Consider the following 24582-nt stretch of genomic DNA (forward strand, 5'->3'; position numbering starts at 1 on the left):
ATGTGTCGCTCGAAAAATGCGGTGTTTTCTACCGCACTCTAGGATAGATTTTGGCTGGAGTAAGAAACAGAAGGCCAACGACGGTATTTCGTCGGTGCAGAAGACCACTAAGGAAATTCTCGTCGTTGAGAAGGTGAATCATCACGGACCCATATCGATTATCAAATGTTACATTCTCCGACCAGAGTTGGGCAAAATATTTATCTAAATAAAAATTTCGAATAACGAATAAAAGATAAAAAAATTTTTATTTCCTTATTCGAAGGTTCGAATAAAAAAAGTATCTTTATTCGACGAGTATCGAATAAATAATTTTATTCGACGAAAATTTATCCGACAAAAAAAGATAATTTTTTTTATTCGATGTGGATTTATTCGAACTTCGAATAATTTTTTCATCTTTTATCTGTATTTTCTATTCGAAGTCTTCTAATAAATCTTCGAATTACTTTTACCGAGCGCCGAGATTCAAAGACCCAGCGACGACAAACGACATACAATGTAAGCGGATCGAGAATCGCGCACGAATGAAAGTTTAAACTTTTAGATTTATCAATATATCCTCATAAAATTGTGACGAGCGAATGGAGGGAATTTTTCTGATGAAAATGTGGTCAAATTCGAGTGTAATCGAACAAGTTTCATTGATACGTAATGTTACGATACAAATTACAATTTCATTAAAGACAGTCCAAATGGTGTCATGTTTGGACTCATTTTGATCGGGATAAGCTCTACAACTCATTCGTATTAACAATATTGTTCTGATTAAAAACATAAAAGCATAAATTGCTAATAATGCTCGATCCTCCATCCGTTTACATTGTATGCCGTTTGGCAGTCGCTTGGTCTTCGACCTTCGGCGCTCGTCGGTCCTCGTCGGGCTTCGTCGCCGTTTATTCGTCGAGCTGGCAAAAGTTATCCGAAGATTTATTCGAAGGCTTCGAATAAATCTACGGATAAAAATATTAAATACATTCCAATTTGTACCGTGTTTAGTGTCATTTTAATCAGAAGAATGCCACGAATTGCTTGCCGCAAGTCCCATAAAAAAATAATGAAAAATAAAGAAGTTTTGCCATTGGAGTGGTAGTTGTTTCACACCGATCCCTCGCGCCTCAACGAGCTCGGAACTTCAAAGACCAGCGACCGACCAACACCCTACAATGTAAGCAGATGGAGAATCGAGAATTATTGGCAATTTATGCTTTTATGGTTTTCATCAGAACAATATTGTTAATACGAATGAGTTGTAGAGCTTATCCCGATTAAAATGAGTCCAAACACGACATCATTTGGACTGTCTTTAATGAGATTGTAATTTTTATTGTAACATTACGTATCAGTGAAACTTGTTCGATTGTACTCGAATTTCACCTCATTTTCATCAGAAAAATCCCCTCCATTCACTCGTCACAATTTTATGAGGATATATTGAAAAATCTAAAAGTTTAAACTTTCATACGTGCGCGATTCTCCATCCGCTTACATTGTATGTCGTCTGTCGACGCTGGGTCTTTGAAGCTCGGCGCTCGGCAAAAGTTATTCGAACATTTATTCGAAGCCTTCGAATAAAAGATACAGATGAAAGATGAAAAAATTTCTCGAAGTTTGAATAAATCCGCTTCGAATAAAAAAAGGTATCTGTATTCGTCGGATAAATTCTCGTCGAATAAAATTATTTATTCGATACTCGTCGAATAAAGATACCTTTTTTATTCGAACCTTCGAATAACGAATAAAGATGGAGTATCTTTTATTCGAATTATTATTTAAATAATTTTTTATCTAAATAATGCCCAACTCTGGGCACACCAAAATGACTGGTATTCAAACGGAGAGAATATCCGTCTCCGACGGATGTTGCACGGAGAAGCGGACAGCGAAATTCGAGAACCGTCGCGTCATCCCCGAGGAGTGGGCCGCACATTGTCGGCTATATCGGTGTGAGACCAGAAGACCACTACTAATCCAATTACAAAACTTCTTCATTTTTCGTTATTTTTTTTTTAACTTTTACCAACATATTCGTGGCATTTTTCTGATTAAAATGAAACCAAATATGATACAATTTCGATGATAATTACTTGTGTAATGAACGATTGAAGTTTCGGACGCGAAGAAGGACAGCGTATGGGAAAGAAAGAGCCGCGGAGAGTCGAAGCGTTCGGAAAAGATGAAAGACTGGCGTGAGCTTAGGCCTTTAAATAAAAAAATAAACTTTTTCATTATTAATTATTTTTCTATCGGACTTTCACCAACATACTCGTGGCATTTTTCTAAGGAAAACGGTACCAAATGTGACAAAATTCCGATGATATTTACTTGTGTAATGAACGACGGAAGTTTCGGACGCAAAGAAGGACAGTATATGAAAAGAAAGAGACGCGGCGAGTCCTTCCCGTCTCGAGTTCGACAGCTTGGTTTTCGCCGCGGACAAATAGATGTAGTTACTAATGTATATGTATTGACAGTTACTCACAGAAAATTAAATTTAACAATACAATTAATGATTATACATAAAGTTTATTGCTTATAAAATATAAAGAATATTAAATGTAAAGAAACAATTCTATAAGGTATAAAAAATAGCAAACAATAGAATTATAATTAAAATTTAAAATGACAGACACTTTTCAAAACTTTTATCTCTACCTCTATGTTAGTGATACACAAACTGAAAATTTCATCAAAATCGGTTGACGGAGAAAAAAACAACGTGCATTGCAAGATATAAGAATCTGTGTATCTGTGTGTTTGTACAAATAGCAATAATACTGCCACCAAATAGCTTTATATGGATAAGAGCCGTCGAAAGTTAGTTTCATTACATAACACTTTTATTTCGTTACTACCTTTACTTGAATAATTGCAGTCCAGCATTAGAAGTGGTATTATCGGTTAAATAAGTAAAAAAATTAATTTTCTGTTTTTTACTACGGATCACAATAAGAACGATTGAATTTTGTCACTACTTGAATATTGTATTTATTCTTTTTTTTATTCTATAACTATTACAGAATATATTTTGTTGAATAATTATTATTTTATAAATATCGCAATAAGTTCCAAATTAATTAATTACACCTATAAACTATCGATTATAAAATAATGATTACAATGGTGAATAATATGGAAAATAAGAAGGCAATAACAGTGTAATGAAATTGTACAATAAAAAATAATTATTTTCATTCTACGAATTATACGTTTATTTATTGCCTGTGTCACTGACGTTTCTTCCGTAATTCACGAGTAAATGTTCTAGTTAGGTAGCGAGCGCGGCATGTTTAGCGATGTTGGTATTGGAGATCAGTGATAGCACAGACGAGGTATAGGAATAGACCAATGTATTTTTCTGTCTCACGTCCGCGGGGCTCTAGAGCCCCATTACCATTTTTTTGTCACATCCTACCGTATCGGTTGGAACTAATATTGTGGAACTAATATTACAGACGAGATGTAGGAATAGGCCAGTTCAGTCACCTCATCTTATGCTGTTGTGTGTCGCACGACATAAAATACCGTGAGAATGTTCATGGTTTAAAAGTTATTCTGTACCTTGAATTCTATTACCTACCTTTTCTAAGAAATTAGATGGCTACATGGTCAAAGGAGTGCTTGTCGACATCATTGGAAAAAAGAAGTTGTTGTAAACATTACACAGCCAGAAATAAGAAATTGATCGGTCTATTGCGTTCGATAATTTAATGGGTGCAAATATTCATGGTTCAAAAGTTATTCTGTATCATGAGTTCTATCAATTACTTTTGCTAAAAAATTAGATTCCAAGATGGCCAAGGGAGTGCTTGTCTAATAGTTGGCAAAAAGAATTGTTATAAACATTGACCAGCTAGAAATAATCAATTTACCAGTGAATTGTGTTCGATAAATTAATGCGTGCGAATATTCATGGATTAAAAGTTATTCTGTATCTCGAGTTCTATAATTTATTTTTACTAAATAATTAGATGGCAAGATGGTCAAGGGTTTGCTTGTTGATACCATTACCAAAAGAAATTGTTATAAACATTAAACAGCCAGAAATAATTAATTTATCAGTGAAATGGGTTCGATAAATTAATACGTGCGAATATTCATGGTTCAAAAGTTACTCTGTATCTCGAGTTCTATTAGGTATTTTTACTAAAAAATTAGATGTCAAGATGGTCAAGGGATTGCTTGTTGATACCTTTACCAAAAGAAATTGTTATAAACATTAAGCAGCCAGAAATAACAAATTTACCAATAATTACTATCGCGGCGATTGAAATCTAGCGAAGTTAGTTTGGGGTGGGGGAGTTGCGCACCGCGCACCTGATCTCGGCGGCCGCGCTCATCCCGTCAGTCGAGGTGCGCACTCAGGAGGGAGCGGGAGGACCAGAAGGACGAAGGACCTTGGAGTTGACCAGAGGTTCTCCAGAGCTGCCATGGCCCACCCTGACCACCGTGGCCTACGCTCGAGTGGACCAGGGATTCTCCAGAGCTGCAGTGGACATCACTGGTCAACCCTGGTCCGCCTTAAGCTGGCTCGCGGTCGGCCCGCGGTTCCTGGAATCCGTCTCCGCTCACCTTGGTCAACTTTCAGCAGCTGGTAAGTAACAACACAAATATACATTTTCTGTTTTGGAATACGTGTTGATTCAACGAACGCCGTCAATTATTATTTCTGTATTTTTAATTCGAATTTGCTTCGGAATTTTTCACAAGTTTCTTTTCATGAAATTATATTATATTATATTTTTGACATAAAATTGGTATTCCTCCGATCGGAGGTCCCTCAGGGGCTCACTCACGGGCCGGACCGTGGGTGAGTACGGGTATTAGCGAACCCGTGGCGACACTAGCTTGGTGTTTGTTGCTTCCTAATTTCGTTACATTTATTTTTTATTGAAATTGAACATCTTTCCAATTAAGCATTACTTCTGAACTTTCAAAAGTTCCTCTTCTAAAATTTATTTATCTGATTTAAAATTGGTATTCCTCCGAATGGAGGTCCCTCAGGGACTCACTCACGGGCCGGGCCGTGGGTGAGTACGGGTATTAGCGAACCCGGGACGACCCAAGCTTGTAGGTTGTTGCGTTTTAATTTCCCTATATTTATGCTTGATTAAAATTGTTCAACTTTCCAATTAAAAATTATTTCTGGACTTTCAAAAGTTAGTCTTTTAAAATTTATTTATCTGATTTAAAATTGGTATTCCTCCGAACGGAGGTCCCTCAGGGGCTCACTGCTGTGGGTGAGTACGGGTATTGGCGAACCCGGGGCGACCCGAAGCGCCACCTCAGTAGATTGAAGTTCTGACTTCATCTACTCTTCTTGGTTCCTTGTCGGTTAGGCCGTACTTGTGTACGGGGTTAGTTTGGCTCTCTTGAGCCGGTTAGATTCGCACTCTTGTGCATATTAGGTAGGCCGTACTCGTGTACGGGGTTAGTTTGGCTCTCGTGAGCCGGTTAGATTTGGGCTCTTGTGCATATTAGGTAGGCCGTACTCGTGTACGGGGTTAGTTTGGCTCTCGTGAGCCGGTCAAATTCGCACTCTTGTGCATATTAGGTAGGCCGTACTCGTGTGCGGGGTTAGCCTGGCTCTCGTGAGCTGGTCTTAGGTTGGCTCTCGTGAGCTGGCTAGATTTCGCACTCTTGTGCATGTTAGGTAGGCCGCACTCGTGTGCGGGGTTAGTTTGGCTCTCGTGAGCTGCTCTTAGGTTGGCTCTTGTGAGCCGGTTAGATTCGCATTCTTGTGCGTGGTAGGTAGGCCGTACTCGTGTACGGGGTCATCGTTTCTTCATTGATTACTTCGGTGTTCCTTTATTTTGTGTCTAATTATTATTAGACTGTTTCAGTTAAATCACAACAGTTCAACAAGATCATCGTCGCACGAAGACAACCAATAGTAAGAAGACATCACATTATTTATAAGTTTGTATTAGTTCTCGAGCAATTATTGTGTTAGAATCACTTTGTTATTGTCGCTTGTTGATTTGCAGTTGGTAGCGTCACCCTCGAACCAGAGCCTTCTGCTCTGGTTCATTACTTTCATTTTTTTTTTTTTTCGTAAATCTGAGCCTTGTGCTCCATTTTTATTTTCTCTGTCATTATTCAGAGACTTGTTAGACTTAGTTCTTTTTTTTTGCTCACAATAATTGCTCGACTTAAGTTTATGCGTTAGTTATTAAGCTTGTTTGTTAGTATTGTATATATGTCGAGTAATTATTGCCCTAACTTGACTTTGCTCGACTCGATTGTCAACTCCGACACAGTTTTCTGCTGTGTCGGACCTTGCTTGCAAGTGTTGAACCGGTCCAGTTGCGATATTCGGCGTGGACGCATAGAGAATTGATGGTCAGGGAGCAGTACTCGCCAGGTAGAACCCTTCTTTCGTAAAATGTCTGCCTAAGTCATGTCAACGCTGGCGTGGCTCGCGCCGGGAGCAGGGGATCCTTCGTCCGTAAGTCTCTTCGTCGCCTTGTTGCGCCAGCGTTGCTCGTGGCGGGTAGTTGGGGAAGGTAGTTCTACCGTACGGTGGAGGCGTCCCTGGTCGTCGTTCTCTGTGAGGAAGCGTCGGATACCGTACTGGTCGGCAGATAGCTTGCAAGCATTGTACGCGTCGCGTCACCCTCGATCCAGAGCCTTCTGCTCTGGTTCGGTTTTGTTTCTCTCTTTGAAAGAATCAGAGCCTTCTGCCTGATTCGTTTTTCATCTCCCGTGAATCGGAGACTTCTTCTCCGACTCGCACCTTTTTCTCCGCAATAATTACTCGACATACGCTGCGAAATTTAGTTTGTAAGACTCGAAAGCGTCGTTGTAAGAAAGGGAGTCAGAAGAAAGCGTATTGAATTCCTTCTGGCTTCCTTTCGGGTCTCTCGTGCAGCAACCTCCTCGTGGTGAGACCCGGGCAATCGGTATTATTCTCTATTCGTAAGAACTTTTAGTATCTTACAAATAGAGAATAATATCGAGCTAATAGCTGCTTATTTATAATTTCCGATAATAGAATTTAAGACTTACTGATTATAAAAACTTGTGTATTCAATTGAATTGTGTCAGAATTTACTTTAGGGTAGCTCGGGATGAGCCAAGGTGGGCCTTCAATGCTTTTCTTGTTTTCCCCTGGTCCACCTTCAGCTTCTTGGTAAGCTCCTTTGAATTACTAACCGAAAAACACAGTTTTTCATCGTCATCTTTTTTCCTGGATTTCTAATTGAAATTTGCTTCGGAACTTTTCAAAAGTTCCTTTTCTTAAAATTGATATTTTTTGCCTAAAATTGGTATTCCTTCGATCGGGGGTCCTTCCATTTATTATAGGTATATGGTCTAAGCTTCTCGTGGATCTAGTTGCAACATTTGTCGTTCGTCAGCGTAGAGGGCGTAAGAAATCTAGTTGTTGTTAACGATGTCGGTATTTCAGATCGTGAGACACGAAACCCCATATGGTGATTGGTCTACTCCTATACCACCGACGAGATATATATAAAGACTGCCAGCCTTACGGGAGAATGTGTCGCTCGAAAAACACTGTAGGTTTAAGGGTCCCGCGGATAAATGCGGAACCAAGATGCAGCCTACTCTGCACAGAACCGCTGGGAGACTTTTTATCAATAGTGATTCACTCGTGTATGCAACAAAACAACTTTATTCGACTTCACTTCGAGAGCGTAGGATCGAGACGTCTGTCTCGATCGAGAGTCCGGCGGCGGGAGAGTACATTAGGCGGTTCTCTCGCCTGCATTGCCCGAGGTTGAGAGTGCCAACCTCGTCGGAGCATATTCTCTAGGCGCGTGCGTAGGGGAATGGCGCGGCAGCGCCAATATCCCTACACACTCCCCCCCCCGAGTGTATACGACATTTAAATTAACCGCTGTTTTAACAGGGAGAAGTGTAATACATACTGCATGCACTTACAATTTTCTTTCTGTAATTTTACTCGCTTCGGCAGCGAACGTAACACGCTTTTTATTTGCATACGTGCGGATCGTGCTGCTTCCCGAAACGGCTGCAGGGTCGCCGGCAGCTTCTAAGTTCGATTCGCGAACTGCGTACGCGGGTTTTACATTTTCAACAGATACCGAACGCGGTTTACAATTGACCTCGATTTCGATGACTCTGTCGTTGACGCGTTTTAAGACTTTATGCGGTCCCGTGTATGGACGTTCAAGCGATTTCTTGAGAGTGCCTGCGCGAAGGAACACGTGCGAACATGTTGACAAATCTTTAAATATAAACGCGCGCTTCTTATGTCGCTGTCCCACGGGGACAGGTTTCACTTGGCGCATGTGATCGCGAAACTCTTCGACGAATATTTGCGGGTCGGACGGACCGTCGTCGGGAAGAACAAACTCTCCCGGAATACGCAACGTCGTGCCGTACAGGTATTCGGCAGGTGAGGACCCGGTGTCCATCACGTTGTTTCGCAACCCTAACATCACGGTGGACAGGACTCGTGACCATTTCGTGTTCGCGTGACACATTATCGCGGTTTTCAGGCAGCGGTGCCATCGTTCGATCATGCCGTTAGAGGCGGGATGGAACGCGGTAGTACGTATCCGGTGACAACCGGATAGTTGCAATAACGCTGTGAACAATTTGGATTCGAACTGACTACCTTGGTCAGTTGTTAGCGTTTCTGGCGTGCCGTATCGCGAGATCCAGTGATCTACAAAAGCTCTACACACGGTGGTTGCTTCGATATCCGGCAGCGGAATGGCTTCGGGCCATCGCGAGAAACGATCGATTATTGTAAGGCAATAGCGATTGCCGTCGGAAACCGGCAGCGGACCGACAATGTCCATATGGACGTGTTTAAAGCGGCTGTCGGGAGCTACGAATTCCGCAGGAGCCACGTGGTTATGCCGCGTTACTTTAGACTGTTGACAGTCCAAGCAGTCTTTGGACCACTTAATAATGTCGCGATGCATGTCCGGCCAGACGTAACGTTTCCGAATTACCCGATCTGTGATCTTAGCACAGGGGTGCGCAGGGTTGTGGAAAGTGTCGAAAATCTTTTTTCTAGCCGGCTGTGGAATGTACGGACGCAAGGTTTCGCCCGTGAGGTCGCACGCGATCGCAGTGTGGGAAGGCCCCCACCTTATCTGTCGCAGGGACAACGAGTGGTCAGCGGAGCGCAGTAGTTCCTTAAGCTCGTCGTCGCTCTCTTGCATTTTGGACAGTTCATTCAGAGAAATGTTCGCGGCGAGGCGCAGCGAGTCGACTCGTGATAATGAATAGGCAACGACGTTTTCCGAGCCAGGAAGATGCTCAATGCGAGTGGTGAATTGTGAGATATACGACAACTGTCTGAGCTGTCGAGGAGATGCCTTGTCGGCTTTCTGACGAAACGCGTACGTGAGAGGCTTGTGATCTGTCACAATGCTGAATTCACGACCTTCTAAGAAGTGTCGGAAGTATTTTAGTGCCTCATAAGCGGCAGTCAACTCGCGATCGTACGCACTATAATTGCGTTGGGCAGGACTGAATTTCCTGGAGAAGAAAGCCAAGGGCTTCCAGGAGTCTTCGAGCTTTTGCTCGAGTGACGCGCCCATGCCGAAATCGGAGGCGTCAGTGACGATACGCGTCACTGCGTTTGCCGCGGGATGAGCGAGCATGGTTGCGTTGGCGAGGTCACTTTTGACCCGAGCGAACGCTTCCTCAGATTTAGGAGTCCATACAATCTCGCGTTTGTCATTTTTCTTCGACTGGCCGAGGTACTCGTGCAGGGAGGCCTGCACGTCGGCAGCGTGTCGAATGCTACGTCGGTAGAAATTGGCCATGCCAAGGAACCTACGAAGATCGGCAACGGTCCGAGGCCTTGGAAAATCTATTATGGCCTTGACTTTCTCGGGAATTGGGCTAGACCCGTGCTGGTCAATGACATGACCGAGGAATTCGAGAGATGACTTCCCGAACTCGCACTTTTGGGTGTTTAGCCGAAGACAATATTCCTGCAAGCGTTGCAGGACTACGCGTAGGTGATCTTCATGCTCCTTTCGGTTCGAGGACGCAATGAGAATATCATCGATATACGCGAATACAAAGTCTAAATCCCCGAGGGCACGGTAGATGTAACGCTGGAAGGTTTGTCCGGCATTACGAAGGCCAAAGGGCATTACCGTGTATTCGAAAAGTCCAAACGGGGTAATGACCACCGTTTTCGGAATGTCAGACGGGGCGATCGGAATTTGTTGATATGCCCGGTGAAGGTCGAGCTTCGTGAAAACCGATTTTCCGTGAAGGTTCACGGAGTAATCGTGAAGATGGGGGACTGGATATTTATCAGGAATCGTTACCGCGTTGAGACGGCGGTAATCGCCGCAGACGCGCCAGCCCCCGTCCTTTTTCGGGACGAGATGAATAGGACTCGCCCAAGGACTGCTAGAAGGCCTGCAAATTCCCGAGCTGACGAGCTGTTTGAACTCTGCTTTCGCGGCGCGCAGTTTTTCCTGCGCTAGCCTCCGTGCGCGTTCTGCAATTGGTGGACCTTCGGTCACAATATGATGAAGGACGTCTTGTGGCGTACGGTCATTATTCTGTGACGGCCCGACAACATTCGGAAACTCGGTTAAAATTCCGGCGAACGCGGACGCTGGATCGACCGATTTAACATCGCGCACGGACGAAGGTTTTACGGACATCACGGACATCGGGTACGGTACCGATGCGACGCAGAAATTCCACGGGAATGAACGGCGGAGGTTGAGATTCAAAGTCAAACGCTTCTCGCCGTACGTGTCAATCATTGTCTCATTTGCCGCGTAGAGTTTATAACCCGTTGGGCGACGCGAGCCTTTGGCAACCGGCAGCAAAGAGATATCGGCTCCGGTGTCGATTAAGAACGTGAGACCGAGATCGCGGTCTCGTATGTGGAGACGATGAGATTCGGTACTAGACGGGCTCGCCTCCAAACAGCTAGTACTTTTCAGTTTCCCGTCTCCCAGGAGCACGGCTTGATACAACGACGCGCATCTTTCCCGAACTTCCTGTGAAAACAGCACGCGGTTTCCTTCGGCAGAGAGCGGTTTTCGCGCGATCGATTCCTACTCCGTGAAGGGGTTCGTCGGCGGACGCGACCCTCGCGGGTGCGCGAAGTGGTTATGGATGCTAGTTGGCGCATGAGACGGTCGACCTTCTCTTCTAACGCGCGTAGGGAGGCGTCTCGGGACGAGACGGCAGCTATCGCGGATGTGCCTGTTCCGGAGGCCTCAACGACCTTGTCGGCTAATTCGGCGAGCTTCCGCGGCTCGGAAACGTTCGCCATGGCCAGGACGGCACGGACATGCGACGGCAGCTGTTCGAGAAATACGGCGCGAATTATTTCATCGCTGCAAGACCCGTCGTTCAGGTTGAGGAGGCGCGTCAATATCTGGGACGGTTTGCCCTCACTCAGAACTTCGCCCTTCAAGAGCTGTCGGAGCTTGCTCTCGACAGAAACAGCGTAGCTAGATATGATTCGTGCTTTTATTCGATCGTATAAATCCTCTGGAGGAGGCGACATGAATAGTATGTCCTTGATCGTAGTGACAACGTCGTACTTCAACGCGGCCACCACTACATCAGCCATTGTTTTTTGGTTGTTAATTCTTGCCGCGGACAAGGATGACTCGACTTGTGCGAACCAAAGTGCCGGATCTTCTTTGAAGAAATTGGGCACTTTTGGTTGCCGGTATGAATCGACGCGACCCTGTAACAACGCATGAAGGAGTTCATCCTGAGTGAGCTGCGCGGGAGTAGACATTTTGCGCGATTTTCGAACACTCGTGTGTTTGGACCGGCAGCGAATTATTCGTAACGCGCGCTCTGCGCAAACGTACGCAGTTTCGCAAGGGCACGGCGCGACGCGGTAAACATGAACTATCCGGTGTCGTAGCGGTCACGCGTGTCGACGGGAGAATCGACACGGCATAAACACAACAACGCGAAGGTCGCGAAACGGTCGAATCAACAGGCATACGAAAATGGCTTCGTAGATTATTTTCGCCACGAGGTACCGTGCGGCGATCACGATCGTTTACAATAATGAGGCGAAATTTCGCATAATCGGAACGATACCTGTCGGCGCACGCATGGTTGGGCTCGTCGATAGACTGGCTGCAATGTGATGCTCGTCAAGGCGCCGGTGGTCGGTGGCTTCACGCAATTAGCGGAACGCCAGCAAGCTCGTCCTCTGTAGACGTCCAGGATGGCGTCCGATGTGCATTGTTCCACCTCGTGCAGCGAGCGGATAGCTCGCCGTCTGGAACCGGCAACGACAGCGTGCAGCGAGCGGATTGCTCGCCGCCAGGAACCAGCAACGGCAGCGTGCAGCGAGCGGATTGCTCGCCGCCAGGAACCAGCAATTTCTTCCTGGTGGTCTCCGTGAAAACGTGCACCAGCTTCCGGGCACGTGCAGCGTGGTTCTTGATTTCCAAATCACGTCGGGGTCACCAGTTGTAGGTTTAAGGGTCCCGCGGATAAATGCGGAACCAAGATGCAGCCTACTCTGCACAGAACCGCTGGGAGACTTTTTATCGATAGTGATTCACTCGTGTATGCAACAAAACAACTTTATTCGACTTCACTTCGAGAGCGTAGGATCGAGACGTCTGTCTCGATGGAGAGTCCGGCAGCGAGAGAGTACATCGGGCGGTTCTCTTGCCTGCATTGCCCGAGGTTGAGAGTGCCAACCTCGTCGGAGCATATTCTCTAGGCGCGTGCCTAGGGGAATGGCGCGGCAGCGCCAATATCCCTACAACACGGTGTTTTCTACCGCCCTCTAGGATAGATTTTGGCTGGAGTAAGAAACAGAAGGCCAACGACGGTATCTCGTCGGTACAGAAGACCACGAAGGAAATTCTCGTCGGTGAGAAGGTGAATCATCACGGAACCATATCGATTATCAAATGTTACATTCTCCAACAAACGTATTCAAATTAAACAGATATTTTTTTTTAGTGTTGCTTTTTAAGATTTAAAATATTAAAAGTAAAACTGATATCAAAGACGAAAAATTCGTAAAAATATTTTACGTAAGAAATTATTAAAGCATAATTTTAGGAAAATCAATTTCTCCTTCCATATGAGATACCTTAATTTGTAATTTAAAAATATTTCATGAACAAGCATTATTTCCTTACACTTTTTTTATAGATAATTGTTCCAAGAATCGATCTGTGGGAACAGAAATATGTTGAAAACCAGAGTAGCGTTTATTTAACGTACTATTCCGAATAGTATAGAGTTTGAGAGAGAATCACGTGGATGAATTAATATAATATAAAATAATATAATTGTAGAAGCAAAGATGGGCAAATTTTTATTGAAATAGACATTTCAAACAGCGAATAAAAGATAAAAAATGATTTGTTACGCGTCAAATAAAAATAATTATGTTATCTCTATTCCACACGTAATGAATTTATTCGACGAATAAAGATTTTTTTATAAAGACCGACCAACAGCCTACAATGTAAGCAGATGGAGAATCCAACATTATTGGCAATTTATGCTTTTATGTTTTTAATCAGAACAATATTGTTAATACGAATGAGTTGTAGAGCTCATCACGACATCATTTGGACTGTCTTTAATGAGATTGTAATTTTTATCGTAACATTACGTATCAGTGAAACTTGGTCGATTACACCCGAATTTGATCTCATTTTCATCAGAAAAATCCCCTCCATTCACTCGTCACAATTTTATGAGGATATATTGAAAAATCTAAAAGTTTAAACTTTCATACGTGCGCGATTCTCCATCCGCTTACATTGTATGTCGTCTGTCCTCGCTGGGTCTTTGAAGCTCGGCACTCGGCAAAAGTTATTCGAGCATTTATTTGAAGCCTTCGAATAAAAGATACAGATGAAAGATGAAAAAATTTCTCTTAGTTTGAATAAATCCGCTTCGAATAAAAAAAAGTATCTTTATTCGTCGGATAAATTCTCGTCGAATAAAATTATTTATTCGAACCTTCGAATAACGAATAAAGATGGAGTATCTTTTATTCGAATCGTTATTTAAATAATTTTTATCTAATAATGCTCAACTCTGGACACACCAAAATGACTGGCATTCAAAAGGACAGAATATCCGTCTACGATATAATGTTGCACGGAGAAGCGGACAGCGAAACTAGAGAACAGCCGTCCCCGAGGAGTGGGCCATACATTGTCGGTGTTTTGGATCTTCGTTGGGTTCCGTAACGTTGGAACCTTTAACTTACGATCGCGAAATGTTTGAGAAATAAAGTCGGAATTTGTGGGAGAGCTAATCGATTTATTCGTGTTATCACTGCGGTTCTCGGAAAAGAGAGCGAGGGCTCGACGGATTGCCGTGTATATTGACGGGGCTCTCTCCCCTCGCCGCGCACCCCGAACTACTCGGTCCGCCCGAAGTGTGCGGGGAGAGAGAGAGACGAACCGCGACGACGGCCGAGTCCTCAATACAAACAAAGTTCGGCAGTCGCTAATTTGCCGTGTGTGCGTGCGGACGCACAGCGGCACCGACCAGCTGATTGCTCGAACATACCGCCCGCCTCGTTGTCGGGTCGGCAACGAAATAGTACAATGGTTTTCGGATGTTATACAGAGAAGTGAACAGAGTGAACGGCGTGAACGAAGTGAACAAAGTGAACAGAGTGAACGAAGTGAGCTACAGATATTTACAATATGTACAATGTGCGTCTAAACGCCGCCCGCCGTGAAGGGAGTCACGTTTCCTCGCCGGTGGAATGCTCGGAGGAAATGAGCGGTACAAGGCGCTGGATGGCTCTGGTGGTGGTACGGGTAGCGGTCTTCACGACAGCCACACGCACTCGTCCGTCGGATCCCCGATGCACCTCGACGACTCGTCCGAGAGGCCATTTCGTAGGCGGCGCGAGATCGTCCTTCAGGAGCACGACCGCTCCGACGGCAAGATTCTCCCGTGCCCTTTGCCATTTCGGAAGAGTCTGCAGCTGGCTCAGGTATTCGGTACGCCACCGCTGCCAGAAACATTCCAGAAGTCTGGATACAAGGTTCCATCTCCGTCGGCCTGCGTCGTACGTGATTTCGTCACCCGGTTCTGGAACTGCGCACAAAGAACAAGCGTTAACCAGATGGTTTGGCGTGAGGAAGGGAGGATCATTTGGATCGTCGGACAAGGCGGAGAGGGGTCGAGAGTTCATACAAGCTTCCACTTGACACAGCAAGGTGGAAAGCTCCTCGAAGGTGAGCTGTTGTTCCCCTATTGTGCGTCGTAGATGCCTCTTCGCGGATTTCACGGCCGCTTCCCACAGACCGCCGAAATGAGGAGAATACGGCGGTATGAACCTCCATTCCGTTCCGTCGGCGGCCAGCAATTCCGCCGTTTCCTTGTAAAAGGTCGATGCAGCGTTGAACATGCGCCTCAGAAGCTGGTCGGCACCTCTGAACGTCGTAGCGTTGTCACTCAGCATCTGGTGACATCTTCCGCGTCTAGCTACGAAGCGTTTGAAAGCTGCGATGAAGGAGGCAGAGGACAAATCGGACACGACATCTAAGTGGACCGCCTTCGTGCACAGGCACACGAAAACGACGACGTATCCCTTGGTGGTCCGCTGTCCCCTTGCTCTCGTCATGAGCATCGGAATCGGACCAGCATAGTCGACTCCGCTGACCGAGAATGCCCTTGCTGGTTGCACTCGCTGGGCAGGCAGCATTCCCGTTTGCTGGTTGCTGGTGCACCCTTGGAGCCGAGTGCAGGTAACGCAGCCTTTTACGACCCGTTTCACCAGCGTCTTGTCTCGCGGAATCCAGTGGCGGAGCCTGAGCGTCGCCCGCGTCAAGTTCACTCCCCCATGGAGCGTCCGAAGATGAGCTGACCGGATCAGCAATGGTGCCAACGGAGACTGTCGGTCGACTATCACAGGATGTCTCTGGTCGAATGAAACTGCTGCGTGGTCCAGTCGTCCTCCCACTCGTAAGACACCTTGACGATCTATAATCGGCCGAAGAGAAACAAGGGTCGAGGTCGATTTGATTATCTTAGCCTTCTCCATTTCCGCGAGTTCGTCGCCAAAGTCGTCAGCTTGGCTCATTCGGTGGACGCTCACCCACGCCTCGTCGATCTCAGTGGCTGTCAGGAACCCGTGCTGCGGTGTACCGATGGATCGAGCGTTGTTTGCGAATCGTCGCATATACGCGGTCACTCGGACCAGCCTCAACGCTGACGAGAATCGGAGAGGGTCCCAGGGCGATTCGAAGACGGCTCGCAGACTGGGATGGTCGCCGGACTTCGTCTTCCTTGCCATCGTCGTCGTCACCGTCACTCTGCGCTCCGGGGCCTCGCTCTCGTCGACGTCACATGCGCCAGGCCAATCCTCCTGAGGCCCTGACAACCACGAGGGACCGCTCCACCAGAGGTCATCGTCGACCAGTACCTGCGCTGAAATCCCACGCGTGGCAAGGTCCGCAGGATTTTCGTCTGTCCTCGCGTGTCGCCACTCAACGTCCGGTATCAGGCGCTGGATCTCGGCCACCCTATGCGCCACGAACGGTTTCCACCTGGAAGCATGAGACCTCACCCAGGCTAGGACGACCGATGCATCGGTCCACGCATGCATAGTCACGCTGTGAGGCCGCATCGAATCTCCTACTGCTCTCAGCAATCGGGCCAGCAGTAGAGCACCGCACAGCTCCAGCCTGGGAATGCTCTGTGGTTTGGTTGGAGCGACCTTGGTCTTCGCCATCAGTAAGTGAGTCTCGGCCCTTGCACCGGTAACTGGCACCCTTATGAAGACGGCTGCGGAGTATGCCCTTTCTGACGCGTCGCTGAATCCGTGCAGCTCTATATTGTCGCTGGTCGCCGCACGATAGCCAATCCATCTCGGAACTGTGATTCGATCGGTCCTCTCCATCTCGAATCGAAGTTGCTTCCATCGCTCGGAAAACAGCTCAGACAGCGGCTCGTCCCACAACAATCCGGACAACCAGAGGTCCTGCAGCAGGATCTTCGCAGCAATGCTGATCGGAGACAGCCACCCCAATGGATCGAAAAGCCTGGCCGTCTCAGACAAAACCGATCGTTTGGTCCATGGTTGACCTGATGTGGCAGTCCTGAGCTTCGGAGCCGCAAGAGACAGAGTGTCGTTCGCCGTGCTCCATTTGAGTCCCAGCGCTCCTGCCTCTTGGTGACCCTGCAACAATTGAATGAGACCGGAGCTCGACGACAAATAATTGGTCGCCCACTTATCCAGCGGGAATCCGCCCGCCGTCAGGATGTCCGTGAGTTGACGTCGAGCCTCCTCGGTGTCGTCGATGTCATCTCCTCCGGCCAGAATGTCATCGACATACGAATTCGCTCGGAGAATCGCTGCACCCCGCGGAAATCGAGCCTTCTCGTCGTCGGCAAGTTGATGCAGTACTCTCGAGGCGAGGTACGGAGCCGACGTCGTGCCGTAGGTCACCGTCGTCAAACGGAAGTCCCGTACTTCCTCGCTTGGATCGTTCCTCCAGACGATCCTCTGCCAGTCTCTGTCCTCTGGGTGCACCTTGATCTGGCGAAACATTTTTACAATGTCCGTCGAAAAGGCATGCCGATGGAATCGCCACCTCGTTATTACGGCCCAGAGGTCAGTTTGGAGCTTCGGTCCGGCGGCCAGGTAATCGTTAATGGCACTGCCTCTGCCTGAAACGTAAGAACCATTAAAAACTACTCTTATTTTGTTTCCAGATGGTTTTTCCCGCCACACGGCGTGATGCGGAAGGTAATTCTCCCCCCCGCCAGTCGAGTGCCGCGAGACGAACTCCATGTGCCCGAGCCGTTCGTACTCCTCCAGAAATTCGGAGTATTTCTGTCGGAGCGTCTCGTCCCTTTCTCGTCTCCTTTCGGACGATAAGAGCAAGCGAACTGCAGCCGATCGCGGAACTCCGACATCGGTGCCTGGGGTGGCAACGAACGGTAAGCGCACAACGTAGCGTCCATCCTGATCTCTGCGGTGCGTATCCTTGAAGTACTTTTCGCATGCTTCGTCCTGAGGCGTGCTTATTGCACTAGTTGGTACTTCTTCCAGCTCCCAGAACCTCTGCCAATCGTCTCGGAGGTCTCGTGCAGGCTGAACTAGCAAGGATCGCACCCGAGGTCCAGCGCTGTGGTCCGTTGTGGATGAGGTTGTGCCCATCGGCGCCCAGCCGAAGGGCGTTCGAACAATTGGAGGAGTGCCCATTGGTCCGATTCGATTCTCGAGGAGGAGGTGACCACACGCATCTGCCCCGAGAAGTAATTCCACCCTGTTCGGAGAGCGGAAGTCCTCGTCGGCCAACGGAAGTCCGTGGAGGTGAGTCCACTTCTCGTCGTTAATTTCTACCGCTGGAGTCGGAGCGGTAATTTTTCGCGTCACCAGCGCGTTTAACGCGAGTCGGAACTTGGAGTCGCGACTAGACGCGAGTAACACGGACACTTCGTGACGTACCGTGCCCACGTTTATCTCCTGGTATCCGGTCAAATGAACCTCCACGTTCCGGCGCGGAAGACGTAACGCTTGCACGACATCGTCCGTCACGAATGACATTTCGGACCCGGGGTCTTCACCCGGAGTTCGGGGACTTCAACTGGACGCGCGCGGTGGCCAGTAAAACAACGCGATTCGACCTGAACGTGTTCACCGAACTTGTGCTTGGCTGCGCGGGAGCTTCGCTCTTCCGGAACGCCTCGTGAAGCGAGGTGTGGTGATGACCGCCGCACACCATACACCGGTAGGAAGACGTGCACGCCGCGAGCAAGTGGGTTCCCGAGAAACACGAAACGCACAGTTTATTTCGGTACACAAATTCCTTGCGTTCCGACGCGCTAAAGGTTTTGAACTGACCGCAGTGCCCTAGCTGGTGATTGTCCGAACACAGCGGGCACTTCCGAACGTTGCTGGCCTTCGCGGATGGCCCTTTGGTCATTTGCACGGTCATGGCCGTCCTTTGTTCGGGTTTTCGCGTCTCCTCTCGCTTGGTCGGTGTTGACGAACACATCGGCTCTTGGGTCGAGGCCAAGGCATGGATGCGTGATTCGAGGAAATCTCGAATCTCCACGAAGGACGGCATGATCGTCGGGTCCGGGAACATCTTCTCCCAGTCCAGGCGCGTCGTCGAGTCCAGCTTCCTGACGAGGAGTGTCACGAACCAGTCGTCCCATGTGTCGACTGGTTTTTTAAGCGCGGCCAGAGCATCTCGAGCTTGGCAGAACTCGTCGAGGACTCTGGTCAATTCCTCCGTCGAAGCTCGTTTTACTGCCGGGCAGTCCAAAAGTCTTCCGAGGTGAGCGGTGGTCAGAACACGGATGCCTCCATAACGACGTTCGAGTGCCGCCCACGCCGTCGAATAGTTCGCATCCGTCAGGGATGTACGCGCGATAACCTTCGCAGCCGCGCCGGTGAGGCTCGCCTTCAAATATTGTAGGCGTTGGACGTCCTGCAATCGTTTGGAGTTGTGAATCGTAGCGCGAAACGAATCGCGAAACTCCTCCCACCGTAGGAGATCGCCCGAAAACTTCTCGATGGTCAGGGTCGGCAGTTTGGGTCCGGCGTTGCACTCGTGAGACTCGGCTTGAGCCGGAGTTGCTGAGGCGGCGGGCTTCAGGTTTTCTAGCCTCTCCACCAATTCAGAGGAGTTCTGAATGTAGGCTTCCTCGACTTCGTCGTACAGGCCTCTCTTCCTGTAGTTACTGGCGGCGTAATCTGGCATCGGTCTCAGAGCGTTGTGGTTTACGGTGAAGTTGCGCCAGTAACTTTCCAGCAATTCTATCCTTTTCTTCAGCACAACCGCAGAGAGTTTCGCTGCCCCCAATTTGTCGGTATTGGTAATGCAGTTCTTGATGCGGCCAGCGATCTCCTCCTGAGCGACCACTACATCGCTGAACGTTTGCGGCATTGTTTCGGCAGTTAAAATTCAAAACGAAACGTGAAAACAAACTGATCGAGACTCGAAAGACAAAGGACTTTACGCGTATCGCGGTAAACACCTTGCCTCGGTCGGTTCGAGAGCGGTTGGTGTCCCGGTGGAAGGTCACGGAATTTTCGAATCCGTAACGGTTCGCCACGCGGTCTAAGTACCGTTTTTCGAGAACGGTCTCACGAATTCTGTTCGAAGAATTCACTTGCTCCTTTCCTTTCAGGTGCTTCCTGATTGTCTGCGACGGAGCCTCGGAAGATGCTCGATGCACTCGCGGATCACTCGAGGAGACAACGGAAGCGCACAACAGAACTCGCGGTGATGCACAGAATTCTTCGTAATTCTGCGGTGGATCGAGTGGAATAGAGAAATCGGCACACTCTATTCCCGGGTTTCGGCACCAAATGTTTTGGATCTTCGTTGGGTTCCGTAACGTTGGAACCTTTAACTTACGATCGCGAAATGTTTGAGAAATAAAGTCGGAATTTGTGGGAGAGCTAATCGATTTATTCGTGTTATCACTGCGGTTCTCGGAAAAGAGAGCGAGGGCTCGACGGATTGCCGTGTATATTGACGGGGCTCTCTCCCCTCGCCGCGCACCCCGAACTACTCGGTCCGCCCGAAGTGTGCGGGGAGAGAGAGAGACGAACCGCGACGACGGCCGAGTCCTCAATACAAACAAAGTTCGGCAGTCGCTAATTTGCCGTGTGTGCGTGCGGACGCACAGCGGCACCGACCAGCTGATTGCTCGAACAGTCGGCTATATCGGTGTGAGACCAGAAGACCACTACTAATCCAATCACAAAACTTCTTTATTTTTCGTTATTTTTTTTTTTAACTTTTACCAACATATTCGTGACATTTTTCTGATTAAAATGAAACCAAATATGATATAATTCCGATGATAATTACTTGTGTAATGAACGATTGATGTTTTTCTAAGGAAAACGGTACCAAATATGACAAAATTCCGATGATATTTACTTGTGTAATGAACGACGAAAGTTTCGGACGCAAAGAAGGACAGCATATGAAAAGAAAGAGACGCGCCGAGTCCTTCCCGTCTCGAGTTCGACAGCTTGGTTTTCGCCGCGGACAAATAGATGTGGTTACTAATGTATATGTATTGACAATTACTCACAGAAAGTTAAATTTAACAATTCAATTAATGATTATACATCAAGTTTATTGCTTATAAAATATAAAGAATATTAAATGTAAAGAAACAATTCTATAAGGTATAAAAAATAGCAAACAATAGAATTATAATTAAAACTTAAAATGACAGACACTTTTCAAAACTTTTATCTCTACCTCTATGTTAGTGATACACAAACTGAAAATTTCATCAAAATCGGTTGACGGAGAAAAAAACAACGTGCATTGCAAGATATAAGAATCTGTGTATCTGTGTGTTTGTACAAATAGCAATAATACTGCCACCAAATAGCTTTATATGGATAAGATCCGTCGAAAGTTAGTTTCATTACATAACACTTTTATTTCGTTACTACCTTTACTTGAATAATTGCAGTCCAGCATTAGAAGTGGTATTATCGGTTAAATAAGTAAAAAAAATAATTTTCTGTTTGTTACTACGGATCACAATAAGAACGATTGAATTTTGTCATTACTTGAATATTGTATTTATTCTTTTTGTTTATTCTATAACTATTACAGAATATATTTTGTTGAATAATCATTATTTTATAAATATTGCAATAAGTTCCGAATTAATTAATTACTTACTATTAAATAATATGGAAAATAAGAAGGCAATAACAGTGTAATGAAATTATACAATAAAAAATAATTATTTTCATTCTACGCATTATCCGTTTATTTATTGCCTATGTCACTGACGTTTCTTCCGTAATTCACGAGCAAATGTTCTATTTAGGTAGCGAGCGCGGCATGTTTAGCGATGTTGGTATTTGAGATCAGTGATAGTTCCACGTTCTTAGTTCCACAACCGACGAGAGTATCTCGACATTGGGGCCGTTACCGACCGCTCCCAGTACCCACCTGGGACCCACTTTGAAACTCGCAGTTTAACACGGGGGCTGGCAGTCTTTAAATATATCTCGTCGGTGGTAGAGCCTGTCCAAGGGGGACACCTAGCGGGCGGTCGAGAAACTCTTTCGAGCTTCTCGTGCAAGGACCCACCGCTAGAGGGCTGCACCGATACTTGGCGGTACTCAGAAAATTTCCTTAGCACGAGGCCAAGGAATATCTGAGGCCTACACGGATCGGTGACTGATAGGATATTAAAGCCGAATTAACTTAATCGAACGAGTCCGATTAAACAATTCGGCTGGTCTTGGCTCAGGAACAATATTCCTGTCTTATTCCGAAACGGAGTACAACGTCGACGAAGCGAGAAACGCTCCGACGTGCCGGTATTTAACAGAGATCTTAAATATTAGTTTTAATAAACTACCGGCACAGGCTTGCGTCCCAATTTCGCAATAAATAAAATCTACAAAGTCGGGAACCGTGTTAAACAACCAGCAAGTTGATTGTTTAAATAGCCGTCGAGTTAATTGATTAATTTAATTGCGAAATTCGTCGAATCGTTTCCACCTGTCACTTATGTAATCCGGATCGAAATTTCCAGAAATTTCGTTCCGAGCGACCGGGAAGGAGCCGTTAATTGTTTGTGTTTCGCTCTGTTCGACGGTTAGCACACGTGCCAATCGTCGGCAGAACAAAGACACGCAACAACGAACGGGAAGGGGAGGTCAACGGGGTTTACCGTGTATCTGACAACGGACACTTGGACAAGGAGAGTCCAAATGGCACCGTTACAAGTACACGGGGGAATAGACAGAAATTACAGAGATAGACAGAGAGGGTTTCGACCACTTACCCCGCTCGGGTTCCCCGTACAGGTGGTCGGCTTCCCGGAGGACCGGCTTCGGTGGAGGCGCTTTGGTCGTCGGTGGTCCTCCTCGTCGGCGGCTGGTCGCGCCCCGATCGCTCCTCGGCTCTGGTAATCCTTTTAGAAATAGTGCACTTAGCACTCCACTGCCGATCACTCGCGTGTTAGGCAAGTCGCGGCAACCCGTTCAAGCTTCGCGCGAAACGAAAATTTTCAAAATTTTTGCTGTTTCGGGGAGTCGAGAATATCTCCTCGATTCCTGGAAGTTTGACGGGCTGTGGAATAAAGCAGATATTAAGCTTTTAATAGGCTAATTGGGCCAATCCACACGGCACTGCAATGCGTGGCCGACCCGTGACCGAGGGGGAGCAAGCCCCGACCGCTCCGTCAACTTCCAAAAATCGAGTTAATATTCTGACTCCCCGATGGGGAGTGTATCAGATATTAAGCTGATAAGAACAGATAAAAGGCGTTTATTTTCAATCAATTGTCCCCCGGGTTACATGTGTTCCCAGGGGCAGTACAACATACTCGCCTTTTGGCGAGGGCTTACATGGGGGTGCCCTTTTAGGCACCCCGCCACAAAAATAAAAATGGGTTTATTGGTGGTGGGGTGTGCGGCGCGGGGGCAGCGAGCCCCCTGCGTGGCTAACAATTTTTTATTATAACATAAATAAATAAATAAATAAAACGCATACGCACACACACACATACACACACACGTCAACAATAAATAAATAAAATCATTCCGGCCTCGGAGGGGGGGCCTGGTCAGATATCTTAAAGAGATAAAGAAAAATTACCAACATTGCAGTGGCCGCTGCACGCCAGGAAAGTTAAAACACTTATAACCTAAGAGAGATGACTAGATGTGTTGTAAAAGAACATAACAAAATTAAAGAGTGTATAAAGAGAGAATAGGACAGGAGAAGTAGTAAAAAGAAAGTAACGAAACAACTAAAAAGAGAACGACTAGAAAATAAAGTAAATAGCAAAATAAAAGAGAAAATAGAACAGGGGCGCACAGCGGGCCATTTGCCCTCGCTAAAATATATGTAAATATAAATATAATAGAAATAAAAGAGAAAAAATAAAAATAACAATAACAATAAAAGTATAGTTATAATAATAACTAATGGGCGCGGTGCCTCGCGTGGCACCGCCGCCTCATTATATGTCATGCAAAGGGCCGGAGGGGCCCTGAGTCATTATTTGGGCCTCATGCCCGTCTTCAGCCTCGTTGCGGCTGTCATTCCGGGGCGCGATTTCCTCGTTGGCCGAGGGAGGTAGGTTGAGAGGAGGGGCCACTGTCACCGCTGGTGGGGGTAGGGGCGGTGCTGCGGTGGGGACACCGTGAGGAGGAGCCGCGTACTGGCGGACCCCCGTCACATGCTCCACGTAGATGTCCCGGCCCCAGCGAATGGTCTCAGACACAATGAGACGGCGCATCAGACTCGCGTACTTCTTGCTCACACGCAGGAGCCTGAGCACCGCCTCATTGGCCTGATCCCAAGAGCCGAGAGCCCCAACAACGATCGCGTCGGTCACGACTCGGTAGCCCTGTCCTTCGAAAACGGCGCCGATAGGGAGGTATTTCGCCCTCTTCCTCTCCCTAGCGGCTTCGAAGGCTTCGATGCCGTTCTCGAAGGCCACGGTCACGTCGACGATCACGACGCTTTTCGAAGGCTCGTGCCTGACAACAATGTCAGGGCGCAGAGCCTCCAACTCGCCGGTGAGACCCTCGACCCTTTTATTGACCCTTAATGTCCCCGGCAGTCGGCAGGCTCGAGATACTCTCGAGACGATGGCATCGTGGAGCAGTTGCCAGGCGGC

At 47.0% G+C, this 24582-nt stretch overlaps 1 pseudogene; it reads right to left on the bottom strand.

The window, feature by feature from the left end:
* Nucleotides 1–23058: 23058 nt before the first annotated feature.
* On the bottom strand, nt 23059–23237 carry LOC143361159 (U2 spliceosomal RNA; annotated as a pseudogene).
* Between the last annotated feature and the right edge of the window lie 1345 nt (nt 23238–24582).

The sequence above is a fragment of the Halictus rubicundus genome, chromosome 14 (genome assembly GCF_050948215.1).
Source record: "Halictus rubicundus isolate RS-2024b chromosome 14, iyHalRubi1_principal, whole genome shotgun sequence".
Taxonomy (NCBI): domain Eukaryota; kingdom Metazoa; phylum Arthropoda; class Insecta; order Hymenoptera; family Halictidae; genus Halictus; species Halictus rubicundus.